Source organism: Sturnira hondurensis, unplaced genomic scaffold (genome assembly GCF_014824575.4).
Source record: "Sturnira hondurensis isolate 20B ecotype Veracruz unplaced genomic scaffold, ASM1482457v3 Scaffold0023817, whole genome shotgun sequence".
Taxonomy (NCBI): Eukaryota; Metazoa; Chordata; class Mammalia; order Chiroptera; family Phyllostomidae; genus Sturnira; species Sturnira hondurensis.
The window spans coordinates 3,506,391-3,522,998 of NW_028096448.1; the positions used below are offsets into that span (position 1 = coordinate 3,506,391).

At 41.0% G+C, this 16,608-nt stretch overlaps 1 long non-coding RNA gene across 1 annotated transcript; it reads left to right on the forward strand.

The window, feature by feature from the left end:
- The first annotated feature begins 5,790 nt into the window (after window positions 1–5,790).
- LOC118981256 (uncharacterized) lies at window positions 5,791–10,718 on the forward strand. The gene is made up of 3 exons (XR_005065308.1): window positions 5,791–5,832; window positions 6,732–6,782; window positions 9,759–10,718. It is a non-coding gene; the product is annotated as an uncharacterized LOC118981256 (long non-coding RNA).
- Window positions 10,719–16,608: the final 5,890 nt, after the last annotated feature.

Sequence of the window (16,608 nt, forward strand, 5' to 3'; positions counted from 1 at the left end):
ATGAACAGACCGGCTGGACATTTCTAATCTAATGGTTTCTACTCCATTGTAGGAAGTCCAGACTGAGGGATGGCCAAAGAGTTTAGAAAGATACACTTGTTCGTTGGTATCTGGCTTTATGTGTTCTCTCTGGAAATAGAAAACAGAGATGTGCATGGCTATCCTCCACCTAGTGCAACATCCCCCACCTCCATACAATCAAACAGGTGTGTGTGTGAACCAGAATAAGAATTTCCTTGGGAGAAATTCTGCTTCCTCGGCCTTAGTCAGGCTAGGACGTGGCTCAAGCTTGTAAGCACACAGTCACCTCATTGTTTCCCTTCCTTCTAGCCCAACAAAAGCCAAAACCAATGGGGACCTTATACAGTATTTACCTACTTTGGAAAACTTCAAAAACCATTTTAGTTCTTTTTTAATTTTCTCTCCAAAGCCTGGTATTTCCTGGAAGGAGGACTGTAGATTCCCTGACAGTTGGGAAATCCAGCAGAAAATCAACCTCATAGCTCAAAAGAGCTGCACAGAAACCTTGCAAGTTCCCCTCCTGGTAGCTGCCAACTCTCTCCTCCGTCCTAGCCCTTCGAGCCTCGGTATGAACTCCTACTTCCCTGCAGAGTAGACACGGGGAACAGGGCACAATGAGGGAAGCACATGGTGCAGATTGGGAGAATTAAAGTTCCACAAGGTTGTCCTTCCTCCCTTTACATAAATTCCAAGAGCATCCACTGTAGAAGAAGCACCAAACCTTTGTTTCAACATGACATGTGCCCCAGGAAACTTCCCACGGATCACTCAGCAGAGTTTGCGCTTGTTGTAATCACTGCTGCTCTTGGCCCATCACCAGAAGAATTCTGAAGGTACAAATTTGGTTCTGAAGCCTACAGGCAAATGCTCAGAAGTCCTATGAGTTATTCCATCCTGATACACACCACTTATATCAGAGCTTGGCTGGGGGCAGAGAAAACAGGAAGAGAGGTGTCCAGAAAGCTCTCCAAGGCCCAGCTCTTCCACTGAGCTTCACAGGATAAAACCCGATGGCCTTGTAATGGTGAACTGGAACCTGGATGGTCATGAAAAGTTCAATTCCTAGAGAGGATGTTTCCCTGGTTTGTCATGGAAAAAAAAGAAGCTATGTGGGAAGGAGAGAGATGGAGTGATGAGGGAAATGAAGAAGGCCATAGCAGCAACAAAATTTGCCTTGTGTTTGTGGTAAGTTATTTCCCCCTGACCCACAGACCCATGGGAGTCAAGAGAGGCACATCTACCCTCAGCAGGAGTGTTTGGGTTGGAGGGGGGATTGTATCAAATTCCATCCTCAGCAAAACTCTTGAGGAATCTACCAAGTCAGGTACGGCAAACAATGGACTGTGTTTTCACTTTTTTCCTCTCTTTCGGTTCTTGCCAACCAGACTGAGTGGGTTGTGTGCTTGCAATGTTTTAATTAATTTTTGATGAAAATAAAAAGAGGAATGGAGTTAAAATTAAAGCCTGCTATACAAACGCAAAGCAATTTCTGGAAGGTCAGGAGCTGCTCCTGGCAAGTGTGTCCAGGAATTAGGAACAATGTGCTTGCTGTTTCAGTAGCAAACCAGCAAAGCAAATCCAGGCTGGAAAAGGCTCTCTTGGCATAACTCGGGGTGGGGTTTGGTTCTGGATTCACACAAGCCTCTCTGAAAGCTGACTGAGGAGGCAGAGGGCCTCCTGCCTCCTCAGAGGGTCTGAGCAGTGATCCAGTGACAGTCGAAAGCTGATTCTTCAGCCTTTGTGCCACAGAGCTTCCATGTGATCTGGAGAGAGTGGGGTGAGTGCGGAAGCAGCTGTTTACCCTTTGTTTTCCTATTACCTGGCTCAATGCTTGGCGTGTATTAGGTGCTCATTGTGTGCTCGTGAATGAAGCGGGAGCTAACTGAAGCAGTCCTACTCTCCGTGACTTTTCACTGCAGAGGCCAAAGCAGGATAGAGGAGAAGCTGCTAAAGGAAGGAAAATGAGATAAAGATCTCATTTATTTCTCTCTTTCTCAATGTAAAACTTAGATCTGCCCTTAAGATTTGTGAGAAAGATGCAACCCATGATTTATTGCCTCCACTTTGGGGGCAAGAAAGCAGTTTGGTGTTGTGGGGTAGGACTTGGACTCAGTGGCCAGGCTGCCTGGGTCAGCGTCCTCACTCTGCCGTTTTGAGGCACGTTAGCTAACCTTTCTGTGCTGCGCCTCCCCATTTATAAATTGGCAATATTAACAAGACTCGTCTCATAGGATTTTTTACAAGGAAATGAGTTAACATGTATATAGCATGTACATAGTGAATGCTATTTAAGCATTATTGTTATTAGTCATTGGACTTAGAAGGTTATCTAGATTGTCTTATGTTTTACATATGGAATTTTTATAAAATAAAACTATTTTGCTTATTTTATAAGTGAAGAAACTGAATCCAGGAGAAATTAACTATTTTTTCTATGAGTCAAGCATCTAGTGATTGTTGGACCTTGTATTTGAGCTCATATCTCTCTGGCCCCCGCAGCCTGTGCTCTTCATGAAGCTACACTGACAGGGGCGTGTCTGAAGCTTCTCCTGCTTGCCGTCCCGTTGGCAGCCCCCAAAGCTTATGAAAACAGAGCACTCAGACTGGCTCCCGATGGACACTGACAGAATAGCAATTTTTCCTCCATCAAAGTTCTCAACACCAATATGATTCTCCATGCTGTGGAGAATACCTACAGGAAATGAATTTAGGAGGTTTCAGGCAGAGATCTCCTAAGATTTCAAGGATTAGAAGAGAAAAATAAAAAGGAGATGGCATAATTATTCTTCTACTCTGGGGATAACAATTCCCTTTATCTTATGAAGGTTAAAGTTCCAGGACTTGGGAATAGAGTTCTCAGCTACCGCATGTTAACATACAACAGAGCCCTGGCCAGGTGACTTAGTTGGTCAGAGCATTGTCCCAACACCAAAAGGTTGCTGGTTTGACCCTGGGTCAGGGCATGTACCTGGGTTATAGATTTGGTCCTGGTCAGGGCACTTAACAGAGGCAACTGATCAATGTTTCTCTCTCTCTGAATCAATAAAACATATGTTGGGGGAGGATTAAAAATGTAATAATAAAATACAAAAAAAACCCCAGAGCCCCAAATATATCCAGTCTGTCCTGTCTCTAGGGAAAACGAAGTCTAAGTTACATGGTATAGAGAACCACTTGTGTAGTGAGTAAAACCACTTCCTATAAGACGTAACCGTGGATAGTGGCAGGAAAGAAGGACACTAATGTGGGACACTTTCTAGAAGGATAGAGTTGTGTGGCACTTCTGACTTCATGACCTTGTTTACTTGACCTGATAATTCTGAATGAATCCCTTGGGATGTATCTAGAAGCATATTTATTTTCTGTGTGGTAGTTACAAGACCAAATAACTTTTTAAATTTAATACATTGGAGACATCTTGGTCTTTGCTGTGTGGATATTTCCAAGTCATATTTCATTGTCCAGCTTCTTTTCCATCTTACTTAAGCATCTGTGCAGCTACTGTGTCTTGCTCTACTTTGGGGGCTGAAACACATAGTTGGAAGAGAAGCAGTTAGTTGTGGTTGGATTTCCACCACCAATAGATTTTTAAAATTCTTATATAAAGCATTGCACACACACACAGAAAAGCACACACATTAAGGTGTATAGCACAATGACCTTCACAAATGAAAATATCCATGTAAGAACCAACCAGGTCAAAGAATGGAACATTATTAGAACTCCAAAAATAACCCACTGTTCTTTTTCTCTTCAATTATCCACCCCTTTCTTTACTCCAAAGATAAACACTATCCTGACTCCTAACACCATAGGTTAATTTTATTTGTGAGAGTTTTATTTGAGCCACGTATAAATAGAATTAAGCATTATATATGCTTTCAGATTTAGCTACTTCTGCTTAACATTATATTTGAAACTTTTCCATGTATTTGTTTGCAATAAGAGTTCATTCATTTTCATTGCTATATATTCTTTCATTCTCTAAATATGCCATAATGTATTTATCCATCCATTGAATGGATATTTAGGTTGTTTCCAGTTTGAGGCTATAATGAATAAGTCTGCCATGAACATTCTTGCCCATGTCTTCTGGCACACATTTCTGTAGAGGCATAACCTAGGAGCGAAGTAGCTGAGACAGGAAATCTTCATGCATTCGTCTTAGAGAAACATGCCAAAGAGTTTTACAAAACAAGTGTGCCAATTTACACTTTCACCAGCCGTGTGAATGCTGAAAATCCTTGCTGACGTCTAGTATTGTCCGTCTTTTAAATTATGATCATTCTGGTAGGTATGTGGTAGAATCTCATTGTGGTTTTAATTTTCATTTCCCTGATGACTAATGAGGTTGAGTATGTTCTAAAATGTTTGTTGTGGATCTGGCTACCTTCTTTTGTGAAGTATCTAATTATGTCATCTGGTTATTTATCTTTTTTATTAATTTTTAGTTCTAGATATATATTCTAGATATGAGTCATGTGTGTTATAAATAGTTTCTTGCACTCAGTAGATTTTCTCTAGACTCTTTTAGTGGTATCTTTTGATGAACGGAAGTTCTCATATTTAAAGGAATATAATGTATTTTTTTCTTTATGGTTAGTACTTTTTGTGCCTTTTTAAGAATCTTCTTTTTCTTAACATAAGATCATGAATATATTTTCCAATGTTGTCTTCTAAGCCAGGGGTTAGCAAACTATAGATTGTGGTCCAATTCTGTTTTTATAAATAAAGTTTTATTAGAATGCAGTCATTCTCACTTTCATACATATTTTCTATGATTGTTTTTGCTCTTTGTAATGGCAGACAGTATGGCCTGCAAAGCTCAAAATGTTTACTATCAGGCTCTTTACAGAAAAAAAAAAAATGGCCAAACCCTCTTCTACAAACTTTATTATTTTGCCTTTCACGTTTGCTATCGACAGTTCTGTGTGGTATGTGCTACAGACCAAGATTAGTTTTTTTCTATATGTGTATTCAATTAAGTCGGTACCAAGTATTGAAGATATTGTCCCTTCCCCAGGGCTCTGAAGTGTCATATATTAAATATACATATATGAATAAATCTGTTTCTGAATTTTCTATTTTCACACATTGGTCCATTTTTCTAGCCATGACCAATGCCACTCTGTTTAAGTTGGTGCACTTTTCTAGCAAGCCATGGTATCCTCTCTCTTTATCTTTCTTCCAGATTGTCTCTATTATTCCCGAAACTTTGCATTTTCATATAAATTTTACAATCAGTTTGACAATTCTCAAAACAACTTCCTGGGACTTGGATTAACTTACTCTATAAATCAATTTGGAGAGATTTTACTTATTTACAGAGATAAATCTTCCCATTCATGAATGTGATGCATTTTTGAAAATATTTATGTCTTTTTTAATTTGAATCATATTTAGGTTTTCTGAATTTGACACCTAGCATATATTTGATAAATTTATTTCTGGTTTTTTTGATACTCTTATAAATTTATGTCAGCACTAGTTTTTTTAAAGGAACAACCAAATACCACACCCTAATGAAAATCTGTGGGAAGCTAAAATAATATTACTAGTTCCCAGAAATAAAAAGATTCCAATGGGAAAGGGAAGTGTAAGGATGACAAAAAATCACACATAGTATATGTATAAATGTATTTTTGAAATCATTTTTGTTATTTTTGATACTTAGTCAAAGATATTTTTATTGTTTTTATAGAGAGAAAGAAAGGGGGAGAGGAAAAGAGAGAGAAATGTCGATATGAGGAAGAAACACCCATTGGTTGCCTCCTCTATGTGCCCAGACTGGGGACTGAACCCTTAACCTAGGTATGTACCCTGACCAGGATCAAACCTGAAAGCTTTCTTCTATATGATGATGCTCCAATCAGCTGAGGTACCTGGTCAGGGCTGTGTATAAATGCACTCAATATCTCTTCCATGGATTTTGAATGTCTGTTAGTATTGGCTCACATACCTAAGTGTTCTTAAGACTGAATGATAAAAAGAAAAGAATATTAGTGGAGTCTCAGTGTCACCAGACCTCCACACCTTTGACTCATGCATGAAAGAATAAAGAGTAAATCTGAATGAGAGTGAAAGTAAGTTTTATTCAGGTAGAGAAAAAGAGGCTAGGGCTTGGCTTCCTGGAGACAGGATCATGGATCTATCCTGGGCTTGGCTGCCCTGCCTACTGCCAACCTAGGTTGCCGGGCTCATAGGACAGTGCTGTGAAAGAAGCAAAAGTACATGTCCAAGTGGATGCAGGCAAACTCAAGAGTGAGTCGTGCATGTGGTCAGTCAGTCCCTGGGATTTTACATGTTCCCAGGTTTTGAGCTTCGAGATGCCAGATGTAGTCTGTGCCTTCTGATTCGGATGGGGCTTTGTCCCTAACATTGTCTGTTCCATAAGTGTCATGGCATTTGCTCACCCTCTCAGCACCTCTCTGGTTCCTCTTCTACTTGTGGTGTCAGTTTTCATTACACTGATGGTATAATGAGCTTTGGGGTTGTTCTCTGGTAAATTTTTCATTCATCTTGGTTTTAGATAGTTCTTGTTGATTTTTGTGATCATCACAGGAGTTCCCTGCAATAAACTGTTTCCCTTCGATCCTGCATGGAGGTAGGGGCTCTGGTGAGAGATCTGGTAGCTTATCAGCCTGTGATGTCCACTCCTACTTCCTCACTGTGGGGAGCTCTCCCTAACTTCTTTCTAGCTGCCTCAACAGGACTCGTGAATCCTAAGCCTCATTCTTCACAAACTAGCTGTGAGACTTCAGGTAAATTTCTACTAACCCCTCTGGACCTCAGTTTCTGCACCTCTAAAAAGTGAGTTGACTAAGATTCTCTGACTTATGTAAGAAGAAGGAAAACCGTTTGGTTGCTGGTGACTGTAGATGCAGTCAGGGATGTCCTGGGTATGATTTGGGGCTCTGAATGTCAAGAGATATCTTAAAGTTATCACCCCACTGGTTTGGAAATGTGCGGAATGCCTTTGATAGAGACAAAGCTTTTCAAAGAAATATCTCTGAGAAAGGAGACCCCTGAGATAAGAACAAGCAGAGGCCTAATAAGTGCAAGAAGAAACCACAGGGGCAGAGCACTGGTACCTGAAGGGAAGTAAATTCCAAACACAGGAGGAGAAGGATGGGGGAAAGCCTAGAGACATGTGTGATGATGCTGGCAGTGCCCATGTGGGAACTTTCCTCATGGGTTTCACAGAAGAGATGTATTAGGGTTTCTTTAAAGACCTCTAGATCAAAATTTACACTCCACGGACAAGGAAGTGCTGCCATTTTTCTTAAAGTCTAACAGTGATGAAGATAAGTGGGTAAAGCAGCAATGGTTGCTTGTCAAAATTCATGCTCATCCTTACCAAGAAAATGCTGCTGCTGGCAAGAGCTATTCCATCAGAGGCTCTATTTCCAGCACCAACTTGCATCTGGGTTGGGCCAATAGAATACGTATAAAATTAGTATTTGTCACTCTGAGCCAAAGCAATTAAGAAGAAGGTATAGCTTCTGCACTCTCATTTTTTCTTTCTATATTTAGATACCAAGAACTTCCACATTGGACAGTTCTGTGAATGAGAAACAAACTTCTGTTGTATTAAGTCACAGTGTTTAGGTTTATTTGTTATAGCAGCTATGATTTCTCTAACTAATACAGTTGATTTCTGAAATAATTAATAGTATTGGCAGAAAGGAATAAAGTAGATTGTTGTTATATTACTGTCATTTCATTTGAGAAAAGATAAAAAAATGGGAAGGGAGGATAACTCTAAAGAAGTTTCCCCACGCTTTCTTAAGTCATTGGAGGATTTTCACAATTAGTATAATTGTGAATGAAACAATAATAATACCAATACATATGATCCGTGCCTAATAGATTTGCATTCTCTCAATTTGCATTTTAATTTCCTTGAATTGGCTCATGACACATTCTTATGTGGGATTCAACATTTAGCAACGAATACCATTTTCTTCTCTCTGGGCTCTTCTTACTCCTCTCCTTACCCTCCCACACCCATATCCCTGCTGCCTTCTCCTTCCCACAAAGCTCATTTTTGGCAAAGTGGTTTTTATAAAGTGCACATTTTAATGAATTAAGTGTAATCCCACAGTCATACTTGCATTTTCCCACATTCCCCAGACTTCCACACTCTTGCTATGGGAATTGGCCCTTACACCTCCAGAAAAAAAAAATGCATTAAAAATTCTGTCTATAAGTGGAGAAGTTATGCACAGAATGTGATGGCTCATCCACTTTTTCTTTTTTGAAAATGTAAGAAGGAAGATGATTTTCAAACATTGCCTGTCCTCTGAGAAAGTAAAAAAAATAATCGGTGTTGTTTTTCTTTTGACAGTCATGACACTGGCTATGATCATAAATCCATAGTTCACCCTTCATCCCTTTTAGTGGAAGCTTTATAGACTGGCTTCTACCCTGCCAAAGAAGAAAACTGAAGCACCTGACAGCAGAAAAATTTAAGAAAATTTCAGTGAGAAAAAAGACATTGCACAAGCCATCATTTCTAAACACCTCATTCTACCACTGAGGTTCATATAGGTGGTTTAACTTGTTCAAAATTATACAGCTATCCAAAGACTTCTGGCAAAGTAAGCTGTACTCAAGCTTTATAGCTCACATCACACAGAGTTTCAAGCACATGATTTTCCTGGTTCATGACATCAGCCCCATGACAGTGAAAAAATCACCTCTGTTAGAGATGTGAGGAGACATTGGTGTACTAAGAAGAATGTCAGGTGTTAGGATCTATGTCCTTAAGTCCACCCAACATTTTCTTCTTTCCTTGGACACCTCCTATGCTTCAGATACTTGACTAAGGCCTGGGGTTACCTAGACAGAAGACATGACCTCTGCTCTCAAAGAGCACGCAGTTCCCTGAGGGCAGATAAGTAAATTCTCATCCAGTATCATAATGCTCCTATCTTTTGCTTCTGCCATGTGATCACTCCCAAAGCAATGGCTGCTTTTCCCAGGAGGAAAACATCAGTGGCCGTAGAAGCAGCAGCAACAGCCAATCGTGAGGAGGCACCAGCGGCTTTGCTTCCCAACTAAAGAACATCTCACCCAATTCCCCTCCCATCCACCGTCACCACTGGTAGGTTTGGAACCAAGAAAGGCTGTGGGAACTGAAGCTAATGTGCTAATAGGATACTAAAAAATGGGAAGGGAGGATAACTCTAAAGAAGTTTCCCCTTCCATCCCACCCCCCCAGAAGTGGTTTGTGTAAACACACTATTCAGGAGCCCTGCTTCATTTTATGACTTCAGCTGCTGGCACTTTGCTAGGTTTAAAAGTGTTGATTATCCAAGAAACTCAGTGATACCTTTTGGCAAAGGGCTCAAAGCAGGCAGATTAACCTATCTCACTGTGTTTTTCTTGTCAAAATATTAGACTCTTGGTTTTATTGGAAACTCACGTGAAGTCTCCTTCCGATGAATGACTTGAGATTGCATTTAAAATTAAGTAGGAGAGGAAGACTGAAAATCAGGAGAACTAAGATTTGGTCTTGAATTTACTACTTATTAACTGCAACCCTTGAACAAGTCCAATTACCTGGGGGCTTCCTCTTTTTTCTTTCCTTTTCTTTTTTTGTCAAATTACCATTATTTTATTATTTTCTTCTATTTTTCTTAATCTTTGAAATAAGAAGAGTGGACTAAATTATCCCTAAGGTCTCAAACACTTCAGGCACTGTACATATTCAAAATTTGGTTACTTCATTTCAGAGAATTCTTATTGGATGTGTATCACGTGCCAGTTCTGCGGCAGGCACTGGGGAAAAGATGAAAGCCACAACTCTCTTCAAGTAGCCCACACACTCACTAGAGTCAAGCAGTTAAACAGTGAGTCCAGCAGGAGGCGTGGCATCTAGAGGTGGCCATGAGACGCTGTGAGGCACACAAGAAGAGCACTGTGTCCCTCCGGATGATCCAACCCTCCTGATGCTTCTTCACTGAAGAGGATCAGAACATGGCACCCCAAAATATGTCACTTTGGCCTATCAATTGTTTTCAGCTGAAAGCACTTGAGGAAGAGTAGTGGCTGTAGGGAGGGCTTTCCTTTCTCCCTTTTCTACCTTAAAAGTAGGACGCAAATTTCCCATGAGAAGGGTGTCCTCCCTATACAACAAAGATGAGTACTCAACACCCACAATGGTGAGATCACACCAAAATGAATCTGTACAAACAAACCTACTACAATATCCCCTTTCTTCCATTTGTTTTTCCCCCTATATTTCCTGGTTACTTTCCCATAATTTACCACCCCAGCCCAGATCCTTTTTGGTTTGTATTGTCTCATATCCTCAATTTATTGTTCTTTTTATGGAAATGGCATTTAAGTTCCCAAGTCTATATACTTCTTTCAGTCTTCATTTCTTTTCTATGAAAGCTCCTGTATCATGTTAAAATACTAACATCAAATAAAATTTGCACACTTTTATTAATCAGACTTTTGTCAGTGTAATTCTGAGGCCCAGCCACAGAATTTGAAAGGGTGAAGGAAAGTCTTTCCTCCTCTATGCTACCTTTTGCTCTTCCCTGGGAGAGTGGCCTACTTGGGCAATGGCGATGAGGCTCCTGGGCTGCTTGTTGGCTTCCATCCTTAAGGACCACTTCAGGGGATCAGAGGGAGAGAGGATGTGAGGTCAGAGTATTAAACAAACATCCTCACTGGTAGGGTAACTGACTTAAAAGTCATTCTCATCCTGAAATGACCTACTGTCTCCCTCACCTCCTCCCTTCTGACCCAGGGGTGGTGTCAGCTCTGTGGTTGCTACTGGCCTAGTTTCTACATCAGTTCCTGTGGTTCCACTTACATTCACCCACGATTTCATAAGTGGTCCCTTATAAATAAATCCTCTTCAATTTTAGACTGATCAGAGGGTGCCATCTGTTTCCTGTTGGCACCCTGGCTAATACAGGCATAAAACCCACTTTTGAGATGTGTGTACATCAGAGGTAGTTGGGGCAATCGTGAGATGAAGAGAGGGAAAGGGTGGGACAGAAGAACAAAAAACTGTCCCAGAGAAAAACAAAGCTAAGCCTTGAAAGATGTCTTGCAACTAGTCCACTAAACAAATGATGAGAAGGGAGAAATCTAAGAGAGTAAAATGTGGTTGTTCAGAGACATGAGGGTTTCCTGGGGGAAGGTGTGAGACAGACTAGAAAGCCAGAACAAGTAGAATAGGGAAACTGAGACAGAGAGCTGAACAAACTAAACTGGCAGAGCAATTTAACAGCCAGATACAGAAGATCACCTCCCTAGAGATAACACCTAGGCCTTAGTTGTATTTCAGCTCTAGACTCAGAAAAGCAGCATAGCCAGGTGGGCAATGCCAGGAACAGTCGCAATGACTAAGGATCCCCTGCCCTGGCACTGACCAATCAGTGGAAACCAAAACCCTGGGAGGGAATACCTGGAGAACTGATGAATATTCTGCTGAAATCCTCCCCTGAGACCACCCCTAAGATTCCCGCCTGCAAGAGAGAAATAAAAGCCTCAAGGCAAAGTACCAAGCATGTGCCCTCCCTCTGAGGAACATACCTGCATCTTCCCCTTCTCCCTCTCATTTCCCCTACTTCTTCCCCCACAGGCATCCTAAACTCTAAGAGTCCCCATGACACTTGCAACCAGGGGAGCAATGGGCAGCATTGCTCATCCCAGGCTAACCCCCCTGAACCTGTTCCCAAGGCCCCCTGTTCTCTAGCTTGCCAGTGAGCTAACACAGCCCACCCTAAGCTCTCTTGTTGTCTCTTCTATGTGTAAGCCTTCTTCCTTGTTTCATTGTTCCCATCTTTAATAAATATACCCTCATAGGCCCTTGGACTCATGTTGTGAAAGCTTTCCTACATGCAGTTAAGAACCCATACACTACCAGCTGCCGTAGGCGGACCCACTCAGGGCCAGGTCCCCTGTCTGGTAACAGGTGTAACATTCAAGATGACTGGGGAGAAGAACTGATGAGGAGAAGAGATGGTAAATCATGAAGCTGGATGGGGAGGAAAGAGCAAGATTATAAAGCATTCTGTATGTCGTGTTTGTGGATGCTAAGAAGAAAGATTCATTTGGTATTAACCTGAGAAAGAATTTATCTGCTAGATGGACTCCCCATGGTCAACTGAGGACCCAAATTTGATGAATAATAAGAGTCTAGAGTCTAGCAGCCATTTGCTGGCAGGAGCTCCTCATGTACTTTGTATACCAGGAAGAACCTCAGACTGAACTTGGCTTCTTGCACTGCCCTGCTCCTTTCCCCAACTGAATCAACCACTGAAGGGAAACCCTGATTTCATCTTTTGACTGGTGGACTGAGACCTGCCCCATCCAATCAGAACTGCTCTGTAACAACCAATCAGAATGTGTTAATACCAATCAATTAAATCGCACAATTCAGACCAATCGGAACAGTATGAATTTGGAGACCTCATTTACATAAAATGGATCTAATTGGGACCCTGGGCAGGAACTTTTGATTCAATAGGAGACCTCTCCTTTGTCTCAGTGGAGCGCACTTTCTGTCCCCACTATAGGGGGCATTTCCCTGATTGGCGAACTGTTTCACCTGAGTAAAGTCTTGTGCACACCTCTTTAGGAATTTTGTTTATATGTTGGTGAGTTTGGATTCTACCCTAAGACAATGAAATATATTGAAAGACTTTCTTAAGCAGAAGACTAACATGATCAGGTTTGTATTTTGGAAGATTCCTCTGGTAAGCAATAGAAAGAAAGCAGGACAGAAGCCAGAAGATTTGTTGGCAAGTTTATCCAATGGCCAAGGCACGAATCAATGACAAGGTGGTATTTGTCTGTGGTTGCGGGGTTTGAGTGCGTGTATATGGAAACTATGGAGGAATAGTGAGACTTTGGTGGGGAACTGCTTATGGCAGGCAGTCTAGAATGATTCCAGGTTTTGAGGGTGAGATAAGTTGATGAGTGGTGAAATAATTTTGCCAGTGGAGGAAATTCTAAAGGGGAATCCAAATTCAACTCACTCTTCATTCATTTTTTATTTTCAGCTTGCTAATGAATTCCCTCTGATTATGGGTTTTTAACAAACATTTAGCTTGTATATTGCTCTTTCTTTAGTGGCTTCTGTTTTTATTACTCAGCTAATGGGGATAATACCAGTGTCTTTCTAGTATTTAAGAATTAATGAGTGGATGCATACATTGTTCCAGACACAGAACAAATATTCAATAAAGGTTATTATCAAAACCAATATGTGTAAATTCAATACAAAGTACTTGTAAAACTTATTTTCTCAATCAATACTTTTTGAGTCCTATTTTGTGCTTAACATTGTTTATTCTTTATGTGGACAACTGTCAAAAATCTGTGAGAAAAAGGCACAAAGAGTATTTATACTACTAAAATAATTTCTGCTTTTTTCTTTTTTGTATTCTCTCTCTCTGTGTGTCTGTCTCTCTCAGCTTTCTTTTCCAAATATGCACATAGCTTCCATTTCCAGAAGAAAAAAGTCCAGAAGGCTGAATTTTTAGAAAGGATAAAAAAACTTGCCGAGTTATTGATTCATAGCTTTATAATGCACCCAGGATAGTAAGGACATTTATAGATTTCATGAGCTGTTTAATATCTATTTGTGGAGCACTGCCATGTGCAATCATCTTGGACTCATTATGTTTTTTTGGCTGCCCAATGAGTCATAATGAGCCTATGAAAATGTAAAATAATGGGTTAGAACTAGAGGGAATGAAGTAACAGCCGAAGTCAGATATAAAACTATTCTTATATGCAGTCTGTAAGAGTGATCAAGACAAGGAAGGAACAGAGGGCCAATTATTATATGCACACACATGCACACAAACTTTAAAGAGAACTTGCAGTAAAGGGGAGCAAAGTGGGGAGCCCTAAGAACAGGATCCTTAAAAGTGGTGGGTTGCAAATCTATTTTCCATTAAGATTCAAGCAAGTGGGGGTGGGGAGCTAAAATAATAGGGAAGAAATAAAAATGCCAGTGGAGACCCTTTGGAGAAGATGGAGCCCTGTACTGAGAAGATAAAAGAGACTTTATATCTCTGAACTTAAAATGAAGAGGAAGAGATCAGTTCTAAACCAGACTCAAGAGATAGCTTCGTTTCTCCCTATTAACCTCTGTTCTCCCCCAAAAAGCCAGTGGGAGCAAGCAGAACAAAAGAATTCTGTAGGAACACAAAGAAGAATGCCTTCTGTAATGGGATCCATATTTTGAAAAAATATTCATGTAATTTTTTTCTTTCAGTATGCAAGTATAGATCCTTCCTCATGATTGGTCCCAGGGTCATCTGCCCAGAGGTCTGTGTGTGGGTCACACATGGTATGCAAAAAGAAAAAGAGAATTGATGTTCAGCTTCTGATATTCAAAATCAGATTTGGAGCAAGCTAATAGTCTTGCAAGAAGACTATTTTTTTTCTGACATCATTTTATTTTTTGGCTTATTAAGCACCAATCAGAAGTGCTCAGGACCTTAAGAATTCTCCTGCAGGTAGAAAAGTTATTCCTCTGGAAAGTTATGGAAAGTTATTCACATAGGCCTTGAGGCTTGTTTACATTACGGAAGGAAGAGATGCCATAGGGGAAGGCAGGAAAGCCACGCCCTTCTTGTCCCAGGAGATGATGAGAAGGAGAATGATGAGAGTGGATGGGGAGGAGCTGATTTAGGAATATCAGAAAAGAGGTGATGCATACGCCAAGGGCCAGGGGGCACTTAGAAGAAATAGGAGAGCCCCGCCTTATGAAGGGGATAGGATGGGGTTGAAGACAGGCTCTAGTTTGCATTTTGGGGAGATTATATCAGCCTATAGTGAGAGACAGAGTGTACAAATAGTCAATGGTCAGAGCATACTTAAAAATAGAACTCTGTAATCTGCAGAGAACTACTCCATCTGCAGCCATCTGCACAAGAAAATCAACCCCTTATCCATAATAATCAGCCTCCAAAGGCAGCCTGCTATAAGTCAGTCTTGCAGGAAGCTAGATTGCTATCTCTAGTGACAACCCCAGAAGCTAAACAATAACTTCTGTGACAATCAGCTCCAAATGGCCAAGCCTTGAGTAATTGCTGACAGTTGCTCTAATGTTTGCCTGTTTCCAACTTAAAACCAACCAGAGAAATCTAAGTATGCACCTCTAACTAATCACACTAGCAAGCGCCACCTCCAGTTAGCCACCTCCAGCTTCTCCTGCCAACAGCCGCCTCCAGTCAGGGCACTCCTTGAAGCCTTCCCTTCTTTCCACCATAAAGCTTTCCCACTCTCCTGCCTGTCTTTGAGTCACTGCCAAAATGCAAGTGATAGCGGCTGGCTCCCTTGCTACAGCAAGCTCTGAATAAATTGTCTTTGCTTTTCTCATTTGGTTGGTCTTTTATTTCCACAACAGAGGTGCTTACAGTAGAGCCAGTTGTATCCCGGGGCCCCTGTGTCAGAGTGCCTTGATCTGAACGTTCATAGCCCCCTAAAGTGTGCATGTTTAAATCCTAATAGACAGTGTAATGGTATTAGCGGGTGAAGCCTTTGAGAGGGGCTTAGGTCATGAGGGTGGAGCCTATATAAAAAAGACCCCATTGAGATCCTTTGCCCCTTCTCCCATTTGAGGACACAGTGAGAAGTCTGCTGTCTGCAGTCCAGGAGAGGGCTTTCATCAGAATCCAACTACGCTGACACCCCGATTTTGGACTTCCAACCTCTAGAGCTGTAAGAAATAAGTTGCTGTTGTTTATAAGACATCCAATCTATGGTATTTTGATATGGCAGCCCCAACAGACTAGGACACAGCATGAAAAATTAGAGTTATGTGTCTGATACCTCTTATGGCCTGCCATAGAGTTATGGTCTGCCATGGAGTTGTCTGATAATGAATGGCTGATACTGAGAGGAGATGAGTTCACCCAGAGAGAACCGCCAGGCCTAAACGAAGTGAGAGGATCAGAACGAGTGCTTTCCTGGCCCATCTAGCTTAGTTGTAAAGTCCAGCAGGGTAGAGAGCAAGCAGGAGGCCAAGGGTCATTGTTCTAGAGGCCACAGGAACCAGAAAATCTTGGGCTGTCCAAGAAAACACACAAGTCACATTCTTTCTTTCCATACCTAGACACAGTCTTGAAGAGGAGAGGAAGTGTGAAAAATGGGAGAGATTGGGCATTTCTACTTAGAGATTGAGTGTTAAAGGGCCATTTAAATGACGGCGCCACCAACTTTGTTGTTCTTTCCCCACTAACCAGCTCACCCAGAGAGTAGACCAGTTATAAGCAAAATATTAAAACTGTATTTTCTCTGCATATATAAATTGTAGTATAAGCAAATTTTACAAACCCATAAGCACCAAAATTAACACACTTTCCTGTTCTTGTGCTAAACTATCTCGGGATGAAGAAGTTTCCTGGTTTTGAGCCCAACAATGCTAGGCCAGGGCAAAAATAACTTAGCTACTACTTACTCATTAAATACTTGCTACCGAAAAATTAAACTGCAAAATTACTAAAACAGCTAACTTAGGAAGATTCACAGGTCACTTATCAAAACTCACTTTCAGATTTTCATCTCTGTTTTACCTACCAATCCACAACTGTTATCATAAATTTT